This window comes from Haemaphysalis longicornis, unplaced genomic scaffold (genome assembly GCF_048455015.1).
Source record: "Haemaphysalis longicornis isolate Haplotype H1 unplaced genomic scaffold, Haemaphysalis longicornis Haplotype H1 scaffold_6, whole genome shotgun sequence".
NCBI lineage: Eukaryota > Metazoa > Arthropoda > Arachnida > Ixodida > Ixodidae > Haemaphysalis > Haemaphysalis longicornis.
Genome location: NW_027526407.1, coordinates 115,880,974 through 115,906,096, shown reverse-complemented (window position 1 = coordinate 115,906,096; position 25,123 = coordinate 115,880,974). Strand labels below are relative to the sequence as shown.

At 44.6% G+C, this 25,123-nt stretch overlaps 1 long non-coding RNA gene across 1 annotated transcript in view; it reads left to right on the top strand.

Moving 5' to 3' along the window:
• LOC144141908 (uncharacterized) overlaps window positions 1-24,000 on the top strand; it is a 78,670-nt gene extending 54,670 nt beyond the window's left edge. Inside the window, exons 5-6 of the long non-coding RNA XR_013316740.1 lie at window positions 16,530-16,664; window positions 23,237-24,000. This is a non-coding gene — a long non-coding RNA (uncharacterized LOC144141908). The remainder of the gene's footprint in view (window positions 1-16,529; window positions 16,665-23,236) is intronic.
• The last annotated feature ends 1,123 nt before the right edge of the window (window positions 24,001-25,123 follow it).

The following is a 25,123-nucleotide window of genomic DNA, read 5'->3' as shown; positions in this document are numbered from 1 at the left end:
GAACTCGTAACAATAACCTCGTGATAGGCGGGTTCGGCTATATCGAACTATTGGATATATCGAACTAATCGCGGTGCATATTGCCGTTCGTTATAAACGGGTTTGACTGTAGTAGTAGTAGTGTTAGTAACAGTAATATTAGTAGTAGTATTAGTAGTAGTAGTAGTAGTAGTAGTAGTTAGAGGAGGAGGAGAAGGAGGAGAGGTGGAGATGGAACAGGACAAACGCCTCTCCTATTCACCTCTACCCGCTTCTGTTCTGCGCTGCCAAAGCTCGAACTTTGCCTCTGAATTTTCTGGTTTCCTCTCTCTGCCGAGTTAATGGCCTCCAACTTCTTGTATCCCGCCCTTCGGTGCCCAATCTGTTACCATTCTGCACCACCCGTAGTAAGTTTGTCGTAATACGTCACCAGCCCAAGTTTGTTTCTTGTTCTTAATTTACACTATATCTGCTACTCAGGTTAGCTCTTTAATTCAGGTGGGTTGTTTCTTGTATCTACGCATCACTCCCATCATTATTCGCCTCATGACACACTGGGCGGATCTAACTTTCCTTTCTAGCTGTTTTGGTATGGCACCAAGTTTCAGTTCCGTATGTCATCAACTTCAGGATGCATTAATTAAATACCTTTATTTTTAGATATAGAGGTAGCATAGTTTTCATTAAATGCAAGTGTGGTCTCAGGGCACACCTAGGCATTCCTAATGTGCGCCGGCTTACTTTCTCGTGGTTGGAATCAGCACTGACCATTGGGCCCAGGTACTTCTATTCTTTTAATTGTTCTAGCGTTTCATTACGTATGTTCAAAAGGCCGCTTTCAGTATATTTTTATTGTTGCCTAATAATGATTCATATTTATATTTAGCCCCATGGCGCAACTGTGATTGCAGTTCTTCAATGATTATATGGAGTTGTTCTGCAGATTCGGTGAGCAAGGCTACGTCGTCAGACACACTGAAATAGCTAAAGGATTACCCGTTTATCAGTACACCCAAGTTTCCCCAACCAAGCTTCCGTAATACCCTCCCCAGACATGTTGTAAGCAATTTTTTGCAAGATGGCATCTTCTTCCGTCTCCCCCATTTCGCATTGGAAATGTTTCGCTTTCCTTGTAAACAGATATCCTGCAAGTCCACTAAACACACATGTCGTCTAGAAGTCTTATGCCTCCACTGGTCCTTCGTCCTTTAAAGGAGCCATGAAGAGAAAACACAAGTTTGGTTCATTCGAAAGATTGCCTCGTTAGAACCATAACGACACCACTTATAACGCAAACTTCGCTCAAATAAGCTACATAATTAGGAAAAACGGGAATGGTCATGCGACCCACCAGCTCATTTCCCGCAACAGAACCTATGCCGTCACATGGGCTAAGCTCTGCGATTGGCGGAGGCCGGCAAAAGCAAACGCATGTTAGGCAGGGCTTACAGTTTGCATAACGAGCTAAATGCCCGTGAAACATACTGCACATTCTTTTTATGACAAAGAACGGTGGAGTAAACGGTTGAAGTTCCGAACGAACACGCAAGCGTGTGCGCCAATGCGTACGAAACAACCGCCTGGCCGAGCTCGACATCTCGCCGTCGCGCAGACGAATTTTCGGGTTCGAGGCGCTCTGACCTTGGAGGAAAAATGCCGTAAACACCGCGCATTGACGCTCGTATCTTTCTGGTCGAAGCAGAGAGCTCGCGCGAACGGCTTTCCATACACGACACCGGCCAACTGGCATAAGCGATACTGCTACTGAAGTTGAACTATTATTAACCGTAATAAAAATACGGCACATACGTACCAGTCTGTATTCGTCCGTGGCGACGGCGCTGACGAGGCAGCGGTGCCGACGGCAGGGCGTTCGTCTGTTGTGGCTATCGCGGAATGGTCGCTTTCCCGTCCACCGCGTATCCCACAACTCTTGCCGCTCGTGCACTTAGAAGCGTTGAGCGTTCAAGTGGTGTGAGGTTGTTAAATGCAAGCCCGAGCTCCTCGGCGAGAGTTTTGTTCTCCGGATCAGGCGATTCCATGACTAGGGCTGCGGGTGCACTAGGTTTTACTAGCATTTTTAAAATGGCCGCCGTCTCGGTCGACTCCCGCGTGTGGGTGCTATATGGAGTCGACATACTAAGTATCTGTTTCATGGACCGGCCCGTGTGACACCATTGCTCACGTCACCAAATGTGCAATTTTAGCGGGAGATTTAAAATTTTGGCTTAAATTGCCTTATTTCTCAGTGAATAAAGCATCATTTGCTTCCGGGAAAGCGCTTGGGGTACTATGAAACACCTAATCTTTCGAATAAAACAAACTTTTGTTTTCTCTTCATGGCTCCTTTAAGACATCCCTCACTGCAGCGCTGTTGAATGAATCCAAAGTTTTTAGGGCGCAACCGTTTGTCGGCAATCTCTAGGCTGGGCCGCGTTGCTGTCGTCATTCGTGAGAGAACGGTGTCAAGTCCGACGACTGAAAAAAGCAAACGATAAGAAAGTGAAGGAGGGGAGGGCGAGGAGGGCGTATTGGGATTACTAAGAAATGATTGCGTTCATAAAGGGTAAGATGAATGAAGGAAACCAACGAAACCTATGGAAAGTGAAGAGAAAGCCGTCAAGCTGGTGGAAGAAGGAAATAAAAGAGGGTATTGACCAGCGAAGAAGGGCGTCGAGAGAACATAGAGAAGCAAAAGGAACTGGTATGGAACTGGAGGTAGTGAAGGAGAAATGGGATATCTACCGTGGGAAAAAACTAGAAATGCAGAAAATGGTGCAAGCAAAGATCAGTGAGAAAAGCGAACAATCAATTGCAGAAATACGGAAGAAGGACATAAGCGCATCCAAGAAGTCTTGGAGCCATGTAAAATCACTAAGCTCAAAAAACGATAACCATGAAAAATTCCTGATTGATGAGGAGAGGAACCATTTAGAAGGAGAGCACGCGTTGGCGCATATTCATCGAGTGATTAGTGAGAAGTTTAGGACAATAGTGGTAGGGAAACCAGCACCGATTACATAAGCGCCACAGAAGACTGCGGAAAGGGAAATAAGTTTGAGCAACTGTTAAGTTCGGGCTCCGCATGTAATTAATGAAGGCCGCCGGTGGCCCATGCATTGGCGTCACCTCCGCTGGTAGCCACGATCCTGTGTCCCTTTTATGTAGCAGCACGGACGCCAAGTTCGGAGCCGCGGAGAGCGTGTGTTGGGCCCGTCCTTTTGTGTGTCAAAGGACGGGGGCGCTTGGCCTAAGTACGTCTGTCGCGTCGAAGGTGGCTGGGTCGTTCGTCATAACAAGCTGACGGGAAGCCAGATTATCGTATCTCTTAGTGTTGAAAGCGCGCGCGGTGTAAGTTTGGAGAATCTTCGACTCCGGCGGCGGCGTTGGTCGTTGACGGGTCAATCGCCTCGGAGACGGCCGAGTGGGCCTGAAGCGCGTCTTCCGGTGGGACTGGCAGCAGGCGGCGGCGCCCTTCGTCCGTGAGGGGATTAGCAACCCTCACTGTCTCGCCGCGCGCGCAGACGCACGGCGTCGCGGGAGGCGTCGCGCAGAGGGAGGTCAGCCGCGCGAAGACCGCTCCAGGCCCTCGGATTGGCTTTTGTGCAGATGCCGCCCGCTGAACGTAATGGTGCGTCTACTTTAGGACGCAAACGTCCTGCATTTGCTCGTCAGGTGTAATAGCGTGCGTGGGAAACGCACTATGAGTGCTATGAGTGTATAAGAGAGAGTGTTGGGTCACGTGACCGCAGGTGGGTACATGTGTGTGATTGGCTGGTTCCTGTGGCCAATCAATGATTTATATTAATTGTTTTGAAAGGTTTTTTTCTCTTTCTTGAACGCCCCCTTTTTGGAGGCGGGGTTTTTAGTATCAAAACCGGAGTGTTGGGTTTTGTCGAGGGTCGGTCGAGAGGGGATCTAGTTCAGTATAGATCTCGGCCGAACAGGCTGCTGCTGTCAGAGTGACAATGTAACCGTCACTCTGAACTGATGTAAACTTGGAGTAATGTAAATAGTGTAAATAAACCTAATATCCAGCAAGGAAGGCAGTCCTCATTCCTCACCCGCTCCAAGCATCGGTCGTCGGTCATCGGAGCGAGTCGACATCGTCCTCTCGGCTCGCGCATCAGAAGACCATCAATATTTCGTCGTCATCAGTTCGCCAAGAAGATGGAGATGCGAAATTTAACTGCAACCTTGGTTGGAAAAAAGCAGAGCAAAAGGTTTCCCCCCAGACAGCAGTGGGCCCGGACGGAGTACCGATGCAACTAATAAACCTGCTTGGACCTAAAAGTAAGGAATTGTTTATGAGGGCAATAGATAAGATGATAGAAACCAAACAAATACCAGAGGACTGGTTAGAAAGTAGGATGAATTTAAAAGGTAAAGGCAGAGGAGACAAAGCCAGTATTGATTCATACAGACCACTCACAGTAACGTCAGTGGTGTATAGATTCGTAATGCAGGCGATAAAATCAGAAATTCAAGCATGAATGGAAGAAAAAATGAAATAATTGTGGAACTTCAGAATGGAGCTAGACAAGACAGGCGACTGGATGGCAATTTGTTCGTGATAACGCAATGCATTGAAATTGCGAAAGCACAGAATAGACCACTATGGATTACGTTCTTGGACATTAAGGGGGCATATGACAACGTAAACAGAGAACGGCTGTGGAGAACACTGAAACTCCAGGGATTAGATGACGAGTTAGTACAGTTCCTTATAGCAATCTATAAAAACAATAGAGTGCACCTTACCCGCCGCGGTGGCTCAGTGGCTAAGGCGTTGCGCTGCTGAGCACGAGGTCGCGGGTTCGATTCCCGGCCGCGGCGGCCGCTTTTCTGATGGAGGCGAAAAGCAAAAACGCCCGTGTGTACGAGATTTCGGCGCACGTTAAAGATCGCCAGGTGGTCAAAATTAATCCGGAGCCCTCCACTACGGCGGGCCTCATCGCCTGCGTTGCGTCGGCGCGTTAAACCCTACAATCAATCAATCAATAGAGTGCACCTTACTTAGCAAGGACAGAAATGCGCCCAGCAGGTCAACATCCATCGGGGACTGAAACAGGGATGCCCTTTGAGCCCAATACTGTTCATGCTTTACACGGCAGGGTTAGAAAAGAAACTGGAAGAAAGTCAAGTAGGGTTTAGCCTAACCTATATGCTGCAAGGCGAAGTGGTACTACAGACAACAGCATATTCCGGAAATGTTATACGCAGACTAAATTGTTCTTTTAGCTGATAACCAAACCGATATGCAGCGGCTAATAAATATTAGCGGCCAGGAAGCCACCGACCTCGGGTTAGATTTCAGTGCAGAAAAATCAGGAATAATGGTTTTCAATGACGCTAACACTGATGTAGTGTCTATCCAGCAAGGCGAATTACTTAGAGTGAAGGAATATAAATATTTGGTTGTGTGGATAAACGAAGGGGATAACTACGTAAGAACTCACGAGGAGCAACTCAAGGTTAAGGGAAAGCGAAACGCAGCTATAATGAAGCATAGACCTATGTGGGGGTATAACAAATATGAAGTAGTAAGAGGAATGTAGAAAGGAGTAATGGTTCCGGGTCTCACGTTTGCAAATGCTGCACTCTCCTTAAAATCAGACGTTCAATCAGGCCTTGAAGTAAACCAGAGAACGGTCGGACGTTTGGCCTTAGGCGCGCATGGAAAAACAACTAACGAAGCCGTTCAGGGAGATATGGGCTGGGCATCGTTTGAAGTTAGAGAAACTCAGAGTAAAATATGCTTTGAGATGAGGTTGAGGGCCACGGATCAACGAAGGTGGGCAGCTAAGGTTTATAGGTACCTATACTTGAAAAGCGTGGACACGCAGTGGTTAAGAAAGACCAGAAAGCTAACGATGAAATACGGAAGGAACAGTGGAGAATCCAAAAAAGCCAAGGTAACCAAAAAAGAGGCAAGAGAGATCGAAACGAAAAAATGGAGGGAAAAAATGGAAGCTAAAACGTCGTTAGAGATGTACTGGGTGGAGAAATTTAACATAAGAAAGGAAAATTTCTACGATAATTACCAGGGCAGTGCTTTGGTTTTTGAGGCTAGAGCAGGTTGCCTGCGAACTAAGAGTTTTGTGGGAAAGTATTCACAAAATGATGGGGTATGCGTGGTCTGCGGAAAAGAAACAGAAACTATGCGGCACATAGTGTTAGAATGTGAGGGTATCCATCCAAATCTACATGAAGGGAATATTGGGCTTCCAGAAGCAATAAGATTTAAGGGTATCAGAGAGGAAGTTAACTCCAAGGCTGCCGAGGGAACGAAAAGTAGCTTAGAATGCTGGTAGACGAAAAGCAGAGAGGGGAATATTGCCCAAGACAGTTACCACCTGTAACAGTGAAAAAAAGTATTTCCGGCCTAATAAGCTTTAGTGCCTGCCCTAAGCAGCGCTAGTATTAAACAAAGCGTGTAAAATATGGTTATATCAGTCCTTTTTTGCAAGATGACATGTCATCGCCCCACTTCAAAGGGGAAACCAATAGCAATCATCAGCATCATCATGATCGCCGTGGCGGCATGAGCCAGCGCTTTGCAAAAGTGTGCGGTGGATGCTATGCGCGCACCGCTCGACGGCGCGACGTTTGGCGTGAGGGGGGCGAGCACTTGACTACGTTGTGCGTTTACTTATGACGCAGAAGTGTGCGGTGGAGGAAAGGAGGGGACAGTATGCTGTGCCCGCACAACGCGCTCGACGGTGCGACATTTGGGGTGAGGGGGCGGGCACGTGAGGGGGGCGTGCGCTTGACTACGATGTACGTTCGCTTAAGACGCAGAAGTGTGCCGTGGAGGAAAGTCGAGGGCAGTATGCTGTGCCTGCACAACGCGCTCGACGGCGTGACGTTTGGCGTGAGGGGGGCAAGCACTTGACTACGAAGTGCGTTCACTTAAGAAGCCGTTCGTGGTCCCTTCCTGAGACGCACTTTGCGCCACCGACGCAGAAGCTCATCATCCCTGCCGTCGAGAGAACCCACGAGTGAGTGCTGACTCATCGCACTGCTGCGCCCAAATATCTCATTAGAGAGTTTCGTAATCGCAAGCCAATTTTTATCTTCTTTATAGTCCAAACATGTTATGTAAAGCGGTTAATATACCCTAGGCATTTTTTAATACGTGGGTGATGACATGAATAAGATCCATTGTAAAGCATCCATCTCTAAACTCTGCCTGTTTCCTTGGCTGTTGGTAATCACGGCTGTTGTTTATACGGTATACTATTACCTTGCTGAATGGCTTTTATATAAGAGACAATAGCCTTATAGATCTGTAATTCTTAAGGTACTTGGTCTCTCCCTTATTTGGAACTAGAAATAGGTACGGTTTTTACCAGTATGTGGGTTGTTTTTAAGTCCTTAATCTTGGTGGGCATAGTTTAGCAAGCTTTTCTGGCATTATATCTCAATCCTCCTTTAAAATGTCCGCGGTTATGCTGTGGACTTTTTATGGACGCATTAAGCGTTTTATCTTTTCATGCTCTTAAAGCGGCCGTGCCGACAAAAAAGAAAGTTTGTTTTATTCGAAACATTTGGTGTTTCATATTGCCCCCTGCTCCAGTTGTGAAGCAAAGGGTGCTATATTTACCGAGAAATTATTCAGTGCCAGATAAAATTTTGATTTACACACCAAAATTGCGTTTTGTGATGTCTGCAAAGCCGCAGTGAGAGCAGGTCTTCAAGCAAATGTTACTGCAGTGTAAGGCTCTGCAGCGGACTACGGAGCCGTGTTTACCGTCAGCCCTCGTAGATGGCCCCACCAAACTGCGCTGGCTCATTTTCCGCCTTTACTTTGTTTTTGTATTTGCAACTGGCTTGTTTTCGTTACAGTACAAAGTAATCGTTTCGTGAAACAGGGGGATACTCGAAAAACATGGTCACGTAAGACAATGTCGCTTATGAGAATCGGTCCATTTCGTGTGAGACAATCTCAAAGCACCGGATTGTTGTGCAGCAATAACAATCATAGTGCGCGCAGTACTAACAGCACTACGGAGTGGAACTTGTAAGGCTATCCTTGGTTCCGTAACTGCCATTGTTTATCCCGTCATTCCTACTGTTATAAAATAAATATGCATTTTATTTAAGCCAAAATAGCTCTCTCTGACTGCTTATAGGCCCTGCCTAACTTACGTTTGCTTTTGTCGGCCTCAGCCATTCGCACGGCTGCGCATTTGACATCGTCAGCATTAGTGAGGGTATTATTCTAGTGAATCGCATGCCTCTTCACTTTACTCTTATTTATAGAGCTTATGGGAGCCAAGTATACGTTAAAAATGGTGCGAGTGGGATTCTATTAAGGCAATCTTTCCAATTACCCAACTTGTGTCTTGTCTGCATGGCCTGTTTGAGCGCCTTCTCTACTTCCTGTTTAGTTATTTGCAGAAGGTCGCAAGCTAAGCTTCTATACTCAGTAGTTTTGCCTGGTGCAACGTGGTTGGTGTATTGCCTGGTGTAGAATAGTTCCGATATTTTTATATTCTCGTCGATGTTGTGCGCAATGTTACCCTGTCCCTCTCTGGATGCGCATATTATGTCTCTGTGGATACCCAGCTTCCTCTTTGTTGGCTTCAAACTTCCTCCTATTTTAAACGTTTCCTCAATGACGGCCATGATGTACACAATAATGTCATTTGCCTTACTTTTGGTAATGTATTTTAACAGCACTGCAAATTCAATTTTATCCACCATACACGAAAATGTTATGTTCTTACGCTTCGTAATAATATGCTTCGTTTTCTGACGCAGCTTTCCAGTTTATTTTTAAAGGTTGCGTCTCGAAAAGGCGCAGCTTATTCCATGATTCTCGGGTGTTCGCTTCAACTTCAGACAATTTTTTTTTGTTTCACCAATGCGTCCCTTCTATGTCCAATTCCCATTCTTTCGTTTGCGGACGAATGTGTTTGGTAGCCTCAGGGTATTTCTGTCGCCAAATTTCACGTGTATCCCCTCTAATGTTGCAAGCGCCTAATCCAAAATTTACAACTGATATTTCCCCTACTCTGTTTGCAACTAGTTTTGCGTTAAAGTTTCCTATTACAGTTGTGAACTGTGTTGTTTCCTTACTCACTGCTGACTTGACATATTTGTAGATACTATCTACGGGCTCATCGTCGTAACTAGCTGTTGCTGGTGGGTGGTACTATATTTGTTCTCTATCGCTTGCTTAGCTTCATCACAACAACTCCGACTCTTCACTTAACCCTGAAGAATTTCTTCACCTTCCATGTTGTCTCCCTGTCGATCAAAACCCACCCCATGCCTTTCCTTTTCGTGAGGGTCCCGATAGCACAAAATATGTCCGTACTGAGTCCTATGAATCCATCTCCTATTCTTTTGACCTCGCTTAGCGCAATAACATTTCATTTACATCTGAGAGCTCCTCGTATTGTAGACCTAGGCTTCATTCACTAGAGAGAGTCCGTTCATTGAACGTTGACAACTTAAAGTTCAAGTTCAAGAAGAGGAAACGAAGTGTAGTCTGTCTCGGGTGCGTGACGTTCTTAGTCGGTGATACCAAGGACCTGGTCGTCATAAAAGGGCATAAAAATTAGACTTCATACTTTGAGATCACCCTAGCATCGTGTAGGATGTGGAAGTGCCCGGAAGGGTGAGATGTAGTGACCACAGAATGGTAAGATCTCGATTAGGCTAGATTTTAGGAGGAACAGTAACAAGCTAGTACGAAAAAACCCGATCAATTAGCTAACCGTACGAGGGAAAGTTGAAGAATTCAGGATTACGCTGCACAGCCGATATTAAGCTCTAAGTTAAAATAGTATACGACGGCACAAAGCGGCAAGCAGAAGTGAGGGGAAAACGAGAACTTAGTGACCTCAGCGTCGGAAGAAGGATGCAGAAAAAGCTGCCTACAGCCTCGCTCAGGTAACCCTAAATAGGCAAAACGAATGCTTGGGTTAGGCTGGTTAAGTCTTGGTTTCACAAGGTAAACCTTTGACTAAGATGTAATGATTATTCTTAGGTATACACTCATTTATACGCCAGGTGTTCTGCCTGTGCCCAGGTCAGTGGCTGGGCCTGAATGTGAGGAGGTGAGGGTACACACGTTCGAATTAGGCAGTTCACCAGGCGATATCTGCGCTATGGTGAGACAACGCTTGCCGACGATGGTTCAGAGCCTCCCGCTCCGGTGCAACGCTCATAGAAGATGGGCAGGCCTCGCCCTTATGCATGGTCAAGCTAGCACTGCTTAAGTGTGCCCGGCACTCCTTGTCACGTGTTCAGGCAGTGATCCGGCTGCGGAAAGCACATACACCAAGCCAGCGGTGGCGGCGAGCTAGACGTTGCAAGTCACGTGATGCGTTGCCAAGGCAACGCACCATTGCGGTAAAATGAAGGTCAGACAGCTCGCGACCGCAAAACTTGGCTCGTCTTCATTAGTAAAGTATTATTTTAAAAGCGACCTAGGACTTTACAGGTGGCAATAAATACCTCGCCTTCGGCTTCGACGACGGCTTCGTCGCGTAGTGATTGGTCGCTGTACAGAATGTTTGCCTAGCCATGTCATTCTGTTGCAAACTATACTTCCGATGCTTTCGCTTGCATAACCAGGCCTAGCCGAGCTTTAACCTCGACATGTTTTAGGCTCCATCACAAAACATCCGCCCTGACCAGCACCGAACCCTACGACCTTCGTATTAGTGGCACAATGTCTGAGCCACTGCGTACACGTGACGTGTCTTCCTATCAATACGCCAATTAACCTACGGCCCTCAGTCTCCAGTGGCTGCGAAGCAACTGACTATGGCGGCGGTCAGACCTGTGACGCAGCAGAGTGTGCTAAGAGTCCCTGAACCTGGACAGGCCGCCATGGGAATCTGAACCTGGCAACGTTTAACGCGCGAACCTTATCTAGCGAAGCAAGTCTCGAGGTGTTGTCGAGGAATTAGAGGGCATCAAATGGGATGTCTTAGGGCTGAGTGAGGTTAATAGGACAGGTGAAGCCTTTACGGTGCTGAAAAATGGACACGTCCTAAGTTACCGTGGTCTTGTGGACAGAAGAAAACTGGGAGTCGGATTTGTAGTCAATAAAAGCATAGCTGGCAACTTAGAAGAATATTATAGCATTAACGAAAGGGCAGCAGGTCTTGTAATTAGGCTCAATAAGACGCAGAAGCTCAAGGTGGTGCAAGGCTATGCTCCCACATCTAGCCATGACGACCAGGTAGTGGTACTCTTCTATGAAGATGTGGAATCGGCAATGGCTAAAGTAAAAACACAAAATACCGTAGTTATGCGGGACTTCAATACTTAAGTAGGCAAGAATCAGGCTGGATACAAGGCAGTCGGGAACTATGGTCTGGGATGTAGAAATAGCAGGGGGGACCTACTACTTGAGTTCACAGAACGGATAAACCTGCGCATCATCAATACCTCATTGTATAACCGGGAGAGCCGGAAGTGGACGTGGAGGAGCCCGAATGGGGAGCATTAAAATGAAATAGACTTCATATTATGCGATAATCCTGGCGTCGTGAAGGATGTGGAAGTGCTCGGAAGGGTAAGGTGCAGTGACCAACGTATAGTAAGATGTCGAATAAGGCTACATTTAAGGAGGGACCGTAACAAGCTAGTACGAAAGAAGCCGATTAATGAGCTAACAGTAAGACGTAAAGTAGAAGAATTCAGGGCCGCGCTGCAGAACGGATATTCAGCTCTTCCCGAGGAAGCAGAGTTTATGACTAATGAAGCCAACGACAATCTTGCATGAATTATCACTGAGTGCGCAGTAGAAGTCGGGGAAACGATGGCTAGACAGGATACTGAAAAACTTTCCCAGGAGACCAAATATCTAATTAGGAAACGACAAACCATGAAACCCCCCCCCCAGCTGACAGAAAAGAACAAGCGGAGCTTTCGAAGTTAATCAGTAAGAGTAAGATAGCTGACATACGGAAGTATAATATGGAGAGGATCGAAAACGCTGTAAAGAACGGAGGTAGCCTGAAAGCAGCGAAGAGGCGGCTGGGCGTGGGGAAAAATCAGATGTATGCACTTAAACAAAATCAAGGCAAGGTCATCACAAATAGGGATAAAATAGGCACAGTAGCCAAGGAGCTCTATCGGGACCTCCCCAGCAGCGAGGACATCCAGAATAATGCCGAACGAGAAAGTAGTTCACAGGAGACAGACACCCCACGAGTAAGTACCGACGAAATGAGGAAGGCTTATTTGAAAGAAATGAAAGGGGGCAAAGCAAATGGCGAGAATCAGATAACAGCAGACCTCTTAAAGGATGGCGGTGAAATTGTACTTGAAAAACTGAAAAACCTGTATACGCAGAGCCTAATGACCGCAAGTGTACCGGAATCTTGGAAGAACGCGAACATTATCCTAATCCATAAAAAAGGTGACATGAAGGACTTCAAAATTACAGGCCGATCAGCTTACTGTCAGTCGTCTACAAGGTACTTACCAAGGTAATCGCTCACACAATTTTTGCAAACTTAGATTTCAGTCAACCTAAAGAACAAGCAGGGTTCCGTAAAGGCTATTCAACAATGAACCATATTCACACGATCAATCAGGTGATAGAGTATTGCGCGGAGTATACTGAACCCCTATATATAGCCTTCATAGATTATGAAAAAGCATTTGACTCAGTCGAAACCTCAGCAGTCATCCAGGCATTACGTTACCAGGGGGTAGAAGAGCATTATGTAGGAATACTGGAGGCTATCTACTATGGGTCTACAGCTACCATCATCCTCCATAAGGACAGTAGTAAAATACCCATAAGGAAGGGCGTCAGACAAGGAGACACAACCTCTCCAATGTTATTCACAGTATTTTTACAATAAGTAATCAGAACGTTGAATTGGGAACAGGCGGGAGTAAGGCTTAATGGAGAATACCTGAGTAACCTCAGATATGCTGATGGCGTTGCCTTGCTAAGTAACTCGGGGGACGAATTGCAAAGCATGGTTTCCTCCCTGGACGAACAAAGTTGAACCGTGGGCCTGAACATTAATATGCAGAAAAGAGAAGTGATGATCAATAACCTCAGGACCGAACAGCAGTTTAAGATAGGGGACGAGATAGTGAAAGTGCTAAGCGAATATATCTACTTAGGCCAAGTTGTGACCCCGGATCCCAATCATGAGGCAGACATAATTAGAAGGATCACAATGGGGTGGAGTGCATACGGCAGACATTCTCAGATAATGAATGGCAGCCTACCATTGTCGCTGAAGAAGAAAGTGTATGACCGCTGCATCTTACTGGTACTCACCTATGGGGCAGAAAATTGGAGGCTCACTAAGAGGGTTCGACTTAAATTGATAACGACTCAGCGGGCAATGGAGCGGGATATGATAGGTGTAACATTGAGGGACAAGAAGAGAGCGGACTGGGTCAGGGAACAAACGCGTCCTAAGGCCATATTGGTAGATATTGAGAAGAAGAAATGGGCGTGGGCAGGGCATGTAATGCGAAGGTATGATAACCGTTGGTCATTAAGGGTAACAGAGTGGGTCCCTAGAGAAGGCAAGCGTTGTAGGGAGCGGCAGAAAGTTAGATGGGCAGATGAGGTCAAGAAGTTTGCGGGAATAAATTGGTCACAGTTGGCACAGGACCAAGGTAATTGGAAAATAATAGAAGGGGCCTTTGCCCTACAGTAAGCGTAGATATGCTGTCGCTGCTGATGATGATGACACGCGACCTGCACTTGCATTTCTTAACCAGCGTAAACCTCAAGGGTAGTCCATCAGCGCGGTATGCTTGGACTGTTAAAACGTACAATCACCATAAAACGAAAATTGTCGCTTGACACCAAAGCTCATTTCTAAAACCTGCACATAAGCAAGGAAATAGTAGCAATGCACTTCTATTTAAAATCCTGTAGCAATAGTACCGCGAAGGCAAATTTTTTTGCTGTGTCTCTACGTCGAATTTTTTCTTTTATGTTTTTCGGCACATTATTGTACTGCGCTTATTTGCCGTGTCAAACAACCAAGCCAAACAGCAGCTGTGCTTGGTGTACGAGATTTTAAGATTCTAAAAAACATCATGTGTTCCAGGCTAGCTCTTCAAGTACATGTATAAACGATGTGTGAGGGTACACTACACCACATATCAAGAACTTGTTTCAAATTCTAAAGAAAAAGGGCATTGCACTTCTTTATATTTCTTAACATTCTTAAAACTTATTCTGCAATCAATATATTTTCTCCTTTCCCACTGTAGTAAAAGTCCTCATTGTTCACAATTTCTTGCTGCTGCCTTTGGCCTAATTTAAGTAAGGGAATCTGAGTTTCATTACATACCGTCTCATGCTCCACCCTTCTGTTGGCGCACCATGCAACGTTGGCAGGCAGACTTGCAAAATAATACATAACCAACATTTGTGTTTGCCTTACCTTGATTCCTCAAAAAACGAGAGCATTGAAACAGAATAATTTTTTCCCGTCGCACCTTATTACACATACACTTACATTACTTACTCTTAATTACAAGTAAGTATTCAATATATGATTTATCCAGATTTTGGCGGGTACTAAAACCTGTGCGCAAGCTCCTAACTAGGCATTTCACTTCCACGATTTTTCCTTTTTCTCGGGGCTTACAAAATGTACAGCCTATATGGTTTCTCACGTGTAGTAGGAAATTATGCCTGTTTTAGAATGGCAAGTTGGGGTGGTGGGTTGAAAATAACTTCTCAGTAAAAACATCGCAAGAAACACATCTACACAAGAAGAGGGCAGGCTACACAGCGGTAATCTTGCAAGGTCATTTTTATTACAAAGAAAACACGTAATTTTGTGCGAAATAGTACACCCGTGGAAACAGATAGCATGGGGAGTGCATATAATCAACCACAAGGTTACATCCTCAAACCGCGCGGCACGTGACATTGCTCGACATCCTAGAAGTGATTACGCTCTGCCAGCGGAGAATCAATGGGAATTACTTGCCCAGTAATGACACAGAAGAGGCCCAAACACACTTATCTTCATTCCGTTTAATAAAAAAGCCTCTTTTATCTCTCTGACCTTGTGGTTCTTATTTTTGGCGACCTCTTTTGTATCCTTAAATACAGGAAAACAGCCACTACAATATTTGCAGTGCTGTAGAATGTCTGAATATTTATGTCCCTTCCAAAAACGTCTGCGCTCATGAGTCAAATGTTAAGTTGACCGCAGAAAAAGGAGTCAGGTACATCAGACCAACCCTCCAAGCCGCAAAGTTTGACACATGTTTAACACGTGTTTAACACAAAACTGTTCAGGTGTATTAGGGATGTGCACAAATGTGTTCACGTATGTGGGTGATTTTGGAGATTTTACAGAACCTCAATCTCGTGCGCAGGGCACCTGACGCAATAAAAACATTTAGGGACTGCAGCTTAGGTCTGAAATTCACGTTCCAGCTCCCAAATCAGAACCTGCTTTCTTGGATGTGAAAGTGTTCATGTCAAGAGGACATGTTCGTTAAGAGCATAGCCCTACGTCAAGGATGCTGGCACTTAATATCAATTCTGGGCATTGCAAGATTGTGAAGACCAGCGTGGTTGTATTTTTCTCATGCTGAGTTTTTTTCAAAGCCGTGCGTTCATAAGGATCCGAAAAGTTTTTGCAAAAAAATAGTTAGGCGTAAGTCGGCCAGAGGCGGCAAGAATGTAATATGGTTGCCTTTGGCAAATAACCAAAGTGGCTGAAGTCTGCTTCCGTAGCACGCAGCAAAGCTAAGCGTCGGAAAAATTACTTCTCTGTCATTCCATACGCCTACATGTTGACCCACGGTTTAGAGAATGCAGCGGAACGTTACGCTGTATTAATACTCTTCTCGGTGTCGAACAAATTAGGAAATTTATGTAGCCTGCTGCACAAGAACATGGCAGATGCAGCTACAAGTTGACGCTGTGGTGTTACACATTTGTCGAATTTTGTGGTTTCACATGTTGGCCTGGTTCTTTTTTCTGCGGTGAGGTTTATATTGGGCAAAAGCGCCGGTGCCTTAAAATGCACTGTGAAGTATGGAGGTTCTTTAAAGGGAGGTGAGTATTCACACATTGCAGAGCACTGTATAAAGTACAGTGGTTATTTTCCCGCAGGTAAGAAAACAAAATTGGTCGCCAAACTTACAAACTAGCATGTCAGAGACATAGGAGATGGTTTACATATTAAAACTAATGAAGGTAAGTGTTAGTCCTTATTTTGTGTTATTACTTTATTAAAAAAATTTAATTTGCTATCCGCTAGCAGAGCATAACCATCTCTAGGATGCCGAGCAGCGCCACGCGACACACGGTTTGAGTACCTCAAAGTATGGTTGATTACAATTCCTTCCTTTGCTATCAGCTCAAGACATTGTGCTGTTTTTGTATAATTACATGTTGTCTTTCTAATAAAAAAAGTGAGTCCCATTTGTAGCGCTGTGCGTCAGCCCCTCTAATTCTGTCCTATATCTTGCACTGTTTTTCATTTTGAATTCGCCTCTATGAACTATTTTAACACTTTGTTGTGGTGAGCAGCATTTTCTGTGTTAAATTTTGCAAAAACGTTTGTCTGCAGTCTTAGACGCAGCTCCGTTGCTCATACCGGAATCGAAAGAAGCGCAAGAAAGCGTCGAAATACTTCTTCATCAGAACCAGAACAACACCTGCGCGGTACTTTACGTGACCACGGTTGAAGCCCACAGCGTAAATAGTGAGTCAATTCACTTAATTGCCTAATTGCAATGACGGTGCGCATAAAGCGCTCTTAATATATAGACAGTCTTGCTAAAAGACTACGCGCCACTAAGCGTTTTTTGTCATTTCGTCCTCCAAGTGTCTTTTAGCTTACATAGAGAATGCCAAATTAAGAAAAATTTTGCATGCCTTCTTTCGATCTCTTAAAACAAAAACTTTCACACGAAGTAATTCAAACATTTCCTTTGTCTTGAAGTCTACCTTGTAGCTGCTTATTAGGCTATTCTGGTCTTCTTATAAGACCTACGAGTTTATTGTAAAACTTTTACCACAAGACATGACTTGACATATGTTCAATAAAAGACAACGCTGGAGGTCGTGGATTTTACAACAAATTACGGAATTGTAACCCGTCTAACGTTGGCATCTGATGCTGCAACCGAGTGGATATCCCACCGTAATATTTTCATTACATGTTTCAGGTGCAGTTACACTTTCCCACCTTTTACTAAACAACAGTAACACTTCCCACAATTTCATTTTATTGAATGGTCAGTCATAAGCGGTATTAAAACTCATAAAAGATATCATACTCACTTCCAGTTAGCGCAACCCAACGACAAAAAACTTAACAATGTAACAGAACTTGACCATAGTTTTTACACGCGAATATGTCAACTCATACTTGTACGCAAAGGTAAAAGGAGGTAACGGTACTCCTGCAGTCTGTATGACTGGCACAAAGAACTGTAGCCAATGGTTTTCTTTCTCTTGAATCTTATGTTTATAAGGATATTATAAACATTTCACCAGTTGCTATTCCTTCAAATATCACAAAATAAGCTAACATTCAATACGAAATTGCTTACTCACTTCTTGGAGGGATGCTCGTTAGTTCTTCTCATTTGAACTCACAGCATTAGAAGTAAACTTGGTGGCCGTAATCACAAGGTACTTGTAACTCATTTCCTAAAATATGACAGAGTAGTCACCAATTAGCGTCACGCATAAAGCACAAGGGTGGCATCATGCAGCAGAAAGTCAGGATATCCGTGACGCAGCTGCTGCTAGGGCTCCGATAAAGAACAGCAAGTTGCATAGCCATTTCTTCACGCACATCAGTTACACATCATACGTATGAAAAGGACCCAAGATATTTGAGGTTCTCGGAACATAGTCTGGCTTATATTCTGCGACATTGCAGAGATCGTAAGACGCCACGGAAATTAGCCAGCAAGAAAAAAAATCGGAAAAAAGGACACACCCAATCTGGTGATTTGGACGGTAGGGATTGATATGCTAAGAAGTATGTTTTTGTAAAGTTGAACCACATTGATAAGCCCAAGTGTTAGGCAAGCAAAAAGTATGGCATTGTAGTCTGCAATTAGCCTACTCCGCAGTACATTATCGTCATAAAGCACATGATAATACAAAATCGTAAAAAGTACTTCTGGCAAGCATTTAGACAATCGGAAGAGATGGTTTGAACATGCTGTAATTGACACGAACTTACGCACACTTCTTCGTAATAAGTCACTGTTCAAAGTGTCACTGCGCAGGTTCAAACATGTTACAAGTGTAGCCTCGACAATTGATTTCATTAAAATGTATTGACAAAGAATTGTTTGACACTGGACTGCAAATTCTGGGGAAGGCCAGTCCTTTCCTCGCGAAAAGTAACAATGAAAAGACGAGGTCAGAATCACTGATGTGTCATTTGAGCTCATCAATTAAACATTGTTCAGTTGGTTATGGGCACCACCACTATAGGCACTCAATTTGCACTCAGTCCACAAAATTAGCAACCTATGAACTAACTCTATTAAAACTTGCCGCCTCGTACAGGCAACCTTTCCCTTCAGTAAGTATGCTTGTCACGTTAATCCTCTCCCTTGGCTCAAACTTCGGCTTTTACGGTTCAAACCATGAATCAACGTCTACTTCTGGGTTATTCACATGGTTGCATATACATGAAGCAAAGCCATTCATCCTCCACGCATCACCGATATCTAATCACGGGATACCTAGCGCAGTATGGGGTTTTACAAAGCGTTTTTGTGCCTTTGTGAAAAATTTTTAAAATGTAAATAGAAAGTATTGAGCATAAAGTACGAGTTGTGGCCCAACCGTCAAGAATTTCTTTAAATTCAGCGTTTTATCTAATCCACGAGTAATATCTGACGATCTAAGTTAGCAAGACCCCGCTGGAATGAACATATTGGGTGATATTCTTCCTGAATGGCGGTAAGGTGTAAAGGAAGAACTTCAATTTTTGCCACTGTGCAATAATTGCTGAGTAACCGAAGTCGTCAAACACAAGCGTCTGCGTAACAGACGCGAGCTGCCACTATTCATTAGTTGAAATATTTTGAGGGCTCAATGAAAGTGCCGTTAGAATAATTTTACTATATCCTTCATTCAACAAAGCAATGCTCTACGATCTTTTCGAACAGTTCAGAAACAGCGGCGTTTACAAATGATCCACGCTTCTGGCTCTGGTTGTTTTGCCAGAATGTTTCGCCTAAAAGTTTGGAAGTATTCCCAATTTTCATCGCGGTGAACTCCTCCCGTCGCTATGCGGCACCAAGTTTCATACATTACGCACTGTTTGCAGGTTTCAGGCATCCTAGATGGTTTTCGCAGTCTTCCAAAGGAGCTATACGACACTGAGGTTGATGTATTAAAACCCTGAATGCCTTCGTTGACAGGTGTTACGAGAGGTCTTCTTTATTTATATTGAAAGAATTCTTATCCATATTATAAAACCAGCATTGAATACAAAATAATTTCGCCTGTTTGTCTGCGAGATGTAAGTCCGCTTCACACGATGAGAATTAAAATGCGATGTTAGGCAGCCCCATAAGCGTCACCAGACAATCAAGCTCCATCAAGCTTTTAGCAATTCACAATACTGATTTAATACACTTGGTTGGCCTACAGTTTCCGCGTGGTAAGCACTGTAGGCATTTTATTAATTTTTGTGCCATGTCGTTCCTACCTTTACTTTTCCCAAAGTACCGCACGCCCCTAAGGTTTCCCATTAGTACTTCTTTTTCGATGGTAGAAAATTTCGCAGCGTTTATTACTCTAAGTTCCCACGAAAAGCCGTGCGGAAGTATTTCGCAAACTCCTTATCGCGGGTTTGTTTGGCCATTTTTTGGTTATTCGTCAAGAATCAAATTGTCCAATCTTTACAAAGCTTTATTCCTTCTAATATCAATTTTATCGAAACATGCAATGGTGGCTGAATAAACTAGAAATCCGCTTCATGCTTTGATCAGGAGCAATACGCAAATGTCACTGTCTTAAAATATTTTTTGCATACTTTCACTGGTGCGAATTACACATTGCCTCACCGCTAACCGTCCAGCAACAGAAACACTCGCTCAACCCCGGTGAAAAACTCCCCAGAACTGAACGCACCGAAAATAACAGAGTCATAAGTAAATCCATAAAAAAACAGCATTACTACAGCCAATTATTTGCTTTATATTGTCACGAGGAAGAAACGACTTGGAAAACTACGCATGCCGCCATGTTTGCCCGCTTTAGAAGAAGCTGAAGCATATCGTGCGACATAGCCGTGCCCGCGCACAGGCTAGTCCACCACAGCGTCTTCTCTTCCTCGACGGCAGGCTAGTCTGCCCACACAACCATGGCACATACTCACTTTGGAGGGATTGCACCCTTTGCATGCCAAGTCTCTGGACAGCAAACGGTTTCTTCAATAACCGCCATGCGGCATAACTCCCCAACAGGATAAGCACCGGCTCGGTGCTGTGTAGCTACAATGTGGAAGGCGAATCAGGGGAGTTGTACGGTTTGAGGCGGACGACGTGGACGATGTTGCTCTGACGTTGAGGGCTGGAAGGGACGATGGGGACGATTTCATACGTAACGTCCCTAACTTGACGGAGTACTTTGTATGGGCCAGCATAGTGGGAAAGCAGCTTCCCAGAACGTCCCACTCGACGAGTCGGACACCACAGTAAGACAATGGACCCTGGCGAAAAGCGCATGACGCGGTCGTTCATCTTAGCGGTTCTTCTGGCTGACTTGCGAAACGGCGAGGTGGGGACGGGAAAGCTGACGTGCTTCGTCGGCCCGAGCGATGGCTTCGTGGGCATATTCGGTGCGCGTTAGTGTGGCGGAAGGCGAAAGGGTGTCCAGCGGCATGGCCGGTTCTCTCCTATAGAGAAAGTAAAGGGTTTAGAAGCCTGCAGTGTCGTGATGCGAGGACGAAAGGCGGTGCTAGGTCCCAGTCCCTCTATTCACAAGACATGTAAACGGCGAGCATGTCCGTAACTGTCCTAATTAAACGCTCGGTAAGGCCATTCGTGTGTGGGTGATAAGCTGTTGTCACCTTGTGGCGAATCGAACAGAGCGAACCATGTCCGCAACGACTTGAGACACGAAATTCCCGCCGCGGTCTGTGACAAGCTAGTGAGGCGCGCCGTGGTTCAGCATGACATTTTAAAGAAGAAAATCGGCCACGTCAGCTGCGCAGCTCGTGGGTATAGCACGGGTGATGGCAAAGCGGGTAGCGTACTCGGTAGCGACAGCAATCCATTTGTCACCAAGTGTAGACAAGGGGAAGGGTCCGAGTAAATCCAGTCCAATCCCGACAAAAGTTTCAATGGGAATTTCAAGTGGTTGTACCTTGCCTGCTTGAAGGGTGGCTTACGGCATTGGTACAGGTCACATTCACGCACGAAACGCTGCATTATACCGGTAACAATATTGTAAAATGCTTTAATCAATAGGCCGACGTTTGGGTGAATAAATAAGAAATTCATTAGGCTATCATCTCGGTACAATCCAATGGGGCCGCTCTGCTATAAATAAGTAATATATTAAAAAAACAAGAATTTTCATGCACGTACGGGCAGAACAAAAACCGGGTTACTTTAAGCCCGTCCTAACGGCTGTGAATTCAGAGGCCTTATTGTTCAATTGAAACCTGCGAGTCCGGCTGCTACGAGCGCCCTGCCTCGTGTGGATTCTGCACTGCTGGGCAGTGGGCGCTATTCAACGAGGCTCCGGGAATGACAGCGTCGTTTCTTATTAAAGCAATTTATTTACGTCTCCTCCCGGATTTTCCGGTGCTGTACTGCTGTTTCGTTCTGGCCTTACTATTCGCTGGGTTACTTCCTTGCCAGTTGGTATTAGATGAGGAGACGCGCATCGCAGTTCTTCATCCGTCCCGGCGCGAATGCGTCGGGCGCCGAAAAATTTTGCAGATGGCCCGGACGCCGCCAGGCAACTCTAGCAGAAGCGATTTTCTCCGATAGTGTGGGCGGAGCGCTCGAGCGCCACACAAGCGTAAGGACGTTGAAAAGCGTTGCCGTGCTTAGAAATCCCGCCGACAGATAAACAAACGCAAAATAATGACCTCCTCGCCTAGGAATTTGTTCACTTCGTAACATCTTCTTTGAGCGTTGGTACAGACAGCAGCCAAAAGAGAAGATTCTTTCACCAAATATTTACGCCGACATTAAAAACCTCAAGTGGCCCTAACTGGTCATAACCTAGAAACCTATTGTGTAAATGTTAATATGTGTCACTTATTGCAACCGATGCCTAAATAAAAAAACACCTAGAAAGCTTTTGCTTATAATATTAGCATAATGAAGGAAATCTCCCTAGCAGCTTCCTAGCACCTCTACAAGATACTCATGATTCTTTCAAGTACAGCAAACTTTCTTCTGATTTGGCAGGTTTCATTTCGCCTCGAAAAGGAACCCCAAAAAATATATATTTGGAGATATGCAGCGACGCAGCAGTCGTGTGTTCTTTGCGTAGGTCATACCTACAATATGCCCTGACAAAGACAATAGATATACACAGCCGGGGAACGCAAAACCGAAATAAATAGAAAAAATGTTAGCTGCTCTTCGGATAGCAGTTATTTCGCGTACGTTATAACGAACTCTAAAAAGAACAAAACCTTTGAATAGTTTACAAATGAAAGTTGCCCACGCCAATTTTCATTGTATGGTGAGACGATTTCGTGAGACAGGGCTTAAAATCAACATAAATGTTGCTCTAAACGTACTTGGGGGAACTAAATTCGTAGCTACATTTTCTAAACTTCGTACTCGTGTATTCAGTTCGGACAAATCCAACACTCAACTATTGCAGTGCTTGGTCGTGAACGTCCTGTAGCTTCACAATCGTTTGCTTCAATCTCAATGCTGTACTAACCAGAGTTGTGCTGTATTGACGTTCTACATTTAATTAGGCAATTTACATGTTTGAAAGACAATACAATACATCAAAACACCACAAGTTTACGACAATATAAAAAACGTCAGCTATTCGTATGGGTTTTACTTTTTGCAGTAGCCTTCAAATACGCGCACTTGTAGCGCTGCCTGTGTTTTAGGAAGCGGAATGCACTTTGCTAAAGTTTTATTATCTCAATGTATGCAATAATGGTAGTTTAAAATAAGTTGTTGCCCCCGGTGTGTTTCATTGAAATGGAAACATGGTCGCCATATCACTAATGCTTTAATGTTTGACTGGTTGATATAAGTGTTAACAGGAAATTGCTAAGTCCTAATGACTATTCTTTATTGTCATTTTCAGACAGCCAATTCTGGTGTGAGCTCCGCGTTAAAGGCTCTGTTATAGACAAAGGACCAGACAACAGCTGCGTTATGGCCTACGACACCTGGTGCACAAAAAAAGGGAAGGGCCCAAATATACCCATCTACAATGAAACTTGCAAGACAAAGAAGGCAGAACAATCGACACAGCACTTGGGCATTTTTGGTGTGAATCATTCTTAAGCATGATTATGTGAACTGCGAGTGAACATCGAGTGAACTGCGAGTGAACTGCGAGTTAACTGTGGACATGTACTTCTTCAAGACATGGTGAAACTGGTGGAGTTTGGTTCGTGCCAGCAGCACCATGCTCGTACGGAAGATACCTGGATCTCGGTTATACAATTTACTATGTTCATTTTTAACACTCTTGTGAAAATTACTAGGCCTTTGAATTTCGCTCTTCGATGTTCTATAATTGTTTTTCATAGATCAATTACTGGAAATTTTGTTTGAGTGGGTTGGGTTTCAATTAATGTCGTGAAGGTAGCATGACCACTACAAAAACAATTTCTTACGGGTACGAAGCCAATAAAATTATTTCTGTTGTTGTATTCGTGTCAGCCCTATACACGGCTAGCTGGAATAACTCAGTAATACTAGTAATGTCGGTAACCATCAAAACGTACAGAAATAAGTTTTGCAAAACATCTGTGATTGTAACTTATAAGAATTATAGCCCATCTTATGTATATACTTCCACCATACAAACGTTTTCCAAGACAGGTTCCTCAGAACCTAATGATGTACTACACAAATGCAATAGATTGTATCAAAATATTTAAAATTCAAATGTACCAACAGAAGTTGTCCTAGCTCAGGCGTCCTCCAAATCTTTACAACACCCAGAGCTGGTCTTTTAAACTTAGGTTCTTTCGCTGATCGTCCGCGACAACAATCGCTGGTATACGGCATAGCTTGCGCGTCGCCCACCATGAAAAAGAGAGAATGCATTTAATGGTAAAAGCGAGGTTAACCGAGCCATATGGCGTTGCATGCTACGCCATATGAATGAACGAAACCATGAGGGTCTGTGAACTAAAACAAATAAATAAATAGATAAATAAATAAATAAATAAATAATAAAAAACGAGGTGTTGCGCGCGAGTGTTCAACCGTATTTACAGAGTTTGGAAAGCACATACACAGAGTTTGGAACTTCAGTTGGTCACGGCATTTGTTCCAAGCCAGTGCTACGCAAAAACACCAACTGAGCTTTTGTAGCCCGTACGGCCTGGTGTGGGTCCGACCAAGGGTCCAAAACTGCTTCCAGTTCAAAACCTCCTTGGTGCGGCATACACAAAGATGTTAGGAGAGTCTGCCTCGGCACTGTGAAGTTTGGACAGGTACAGACAACATGTTTGATGTCTTCTGTTACATGGCATGCTGGACAGGGGGTGAAGTGTCCTGCTGAATTTTTCAGAGGAAATGCCGTGTGTACGCCACGTTGAGGCGTAGGCGGTGCAACACCGCTTCATCCCGCTTGTTGAGCCCAGGAGGCATCTTGAAGCACTTACCCTGTGATTTCACTTTCTCCTATTGCAAGAACGCTGTTTCTGAATGAAAACAGCCCGGCGCCGACTACTCCAGCTGGCCCGTAAACTTAAAAACAAGCTTTATATGTTTCTTATGGCCTTCCAGTGAAGGGTATCTGGATACTGATGTCTGACTTCTGTCTGCAAGTAAACAAAGCAGCGGTGACGCTGAAGTGAGAAGTTGTGTTGATGACCAGGACATCTATAAAGTGAACCGTCTGCGACCCCGCGAGCTGCTCTGTGGCGCACTGTGCACAATAATTATTAAAACAGTCCCGAAACTTGCCCAAGTGATAACGACAGGTGAATAAGCTAACCTAAGTGAAAAATAA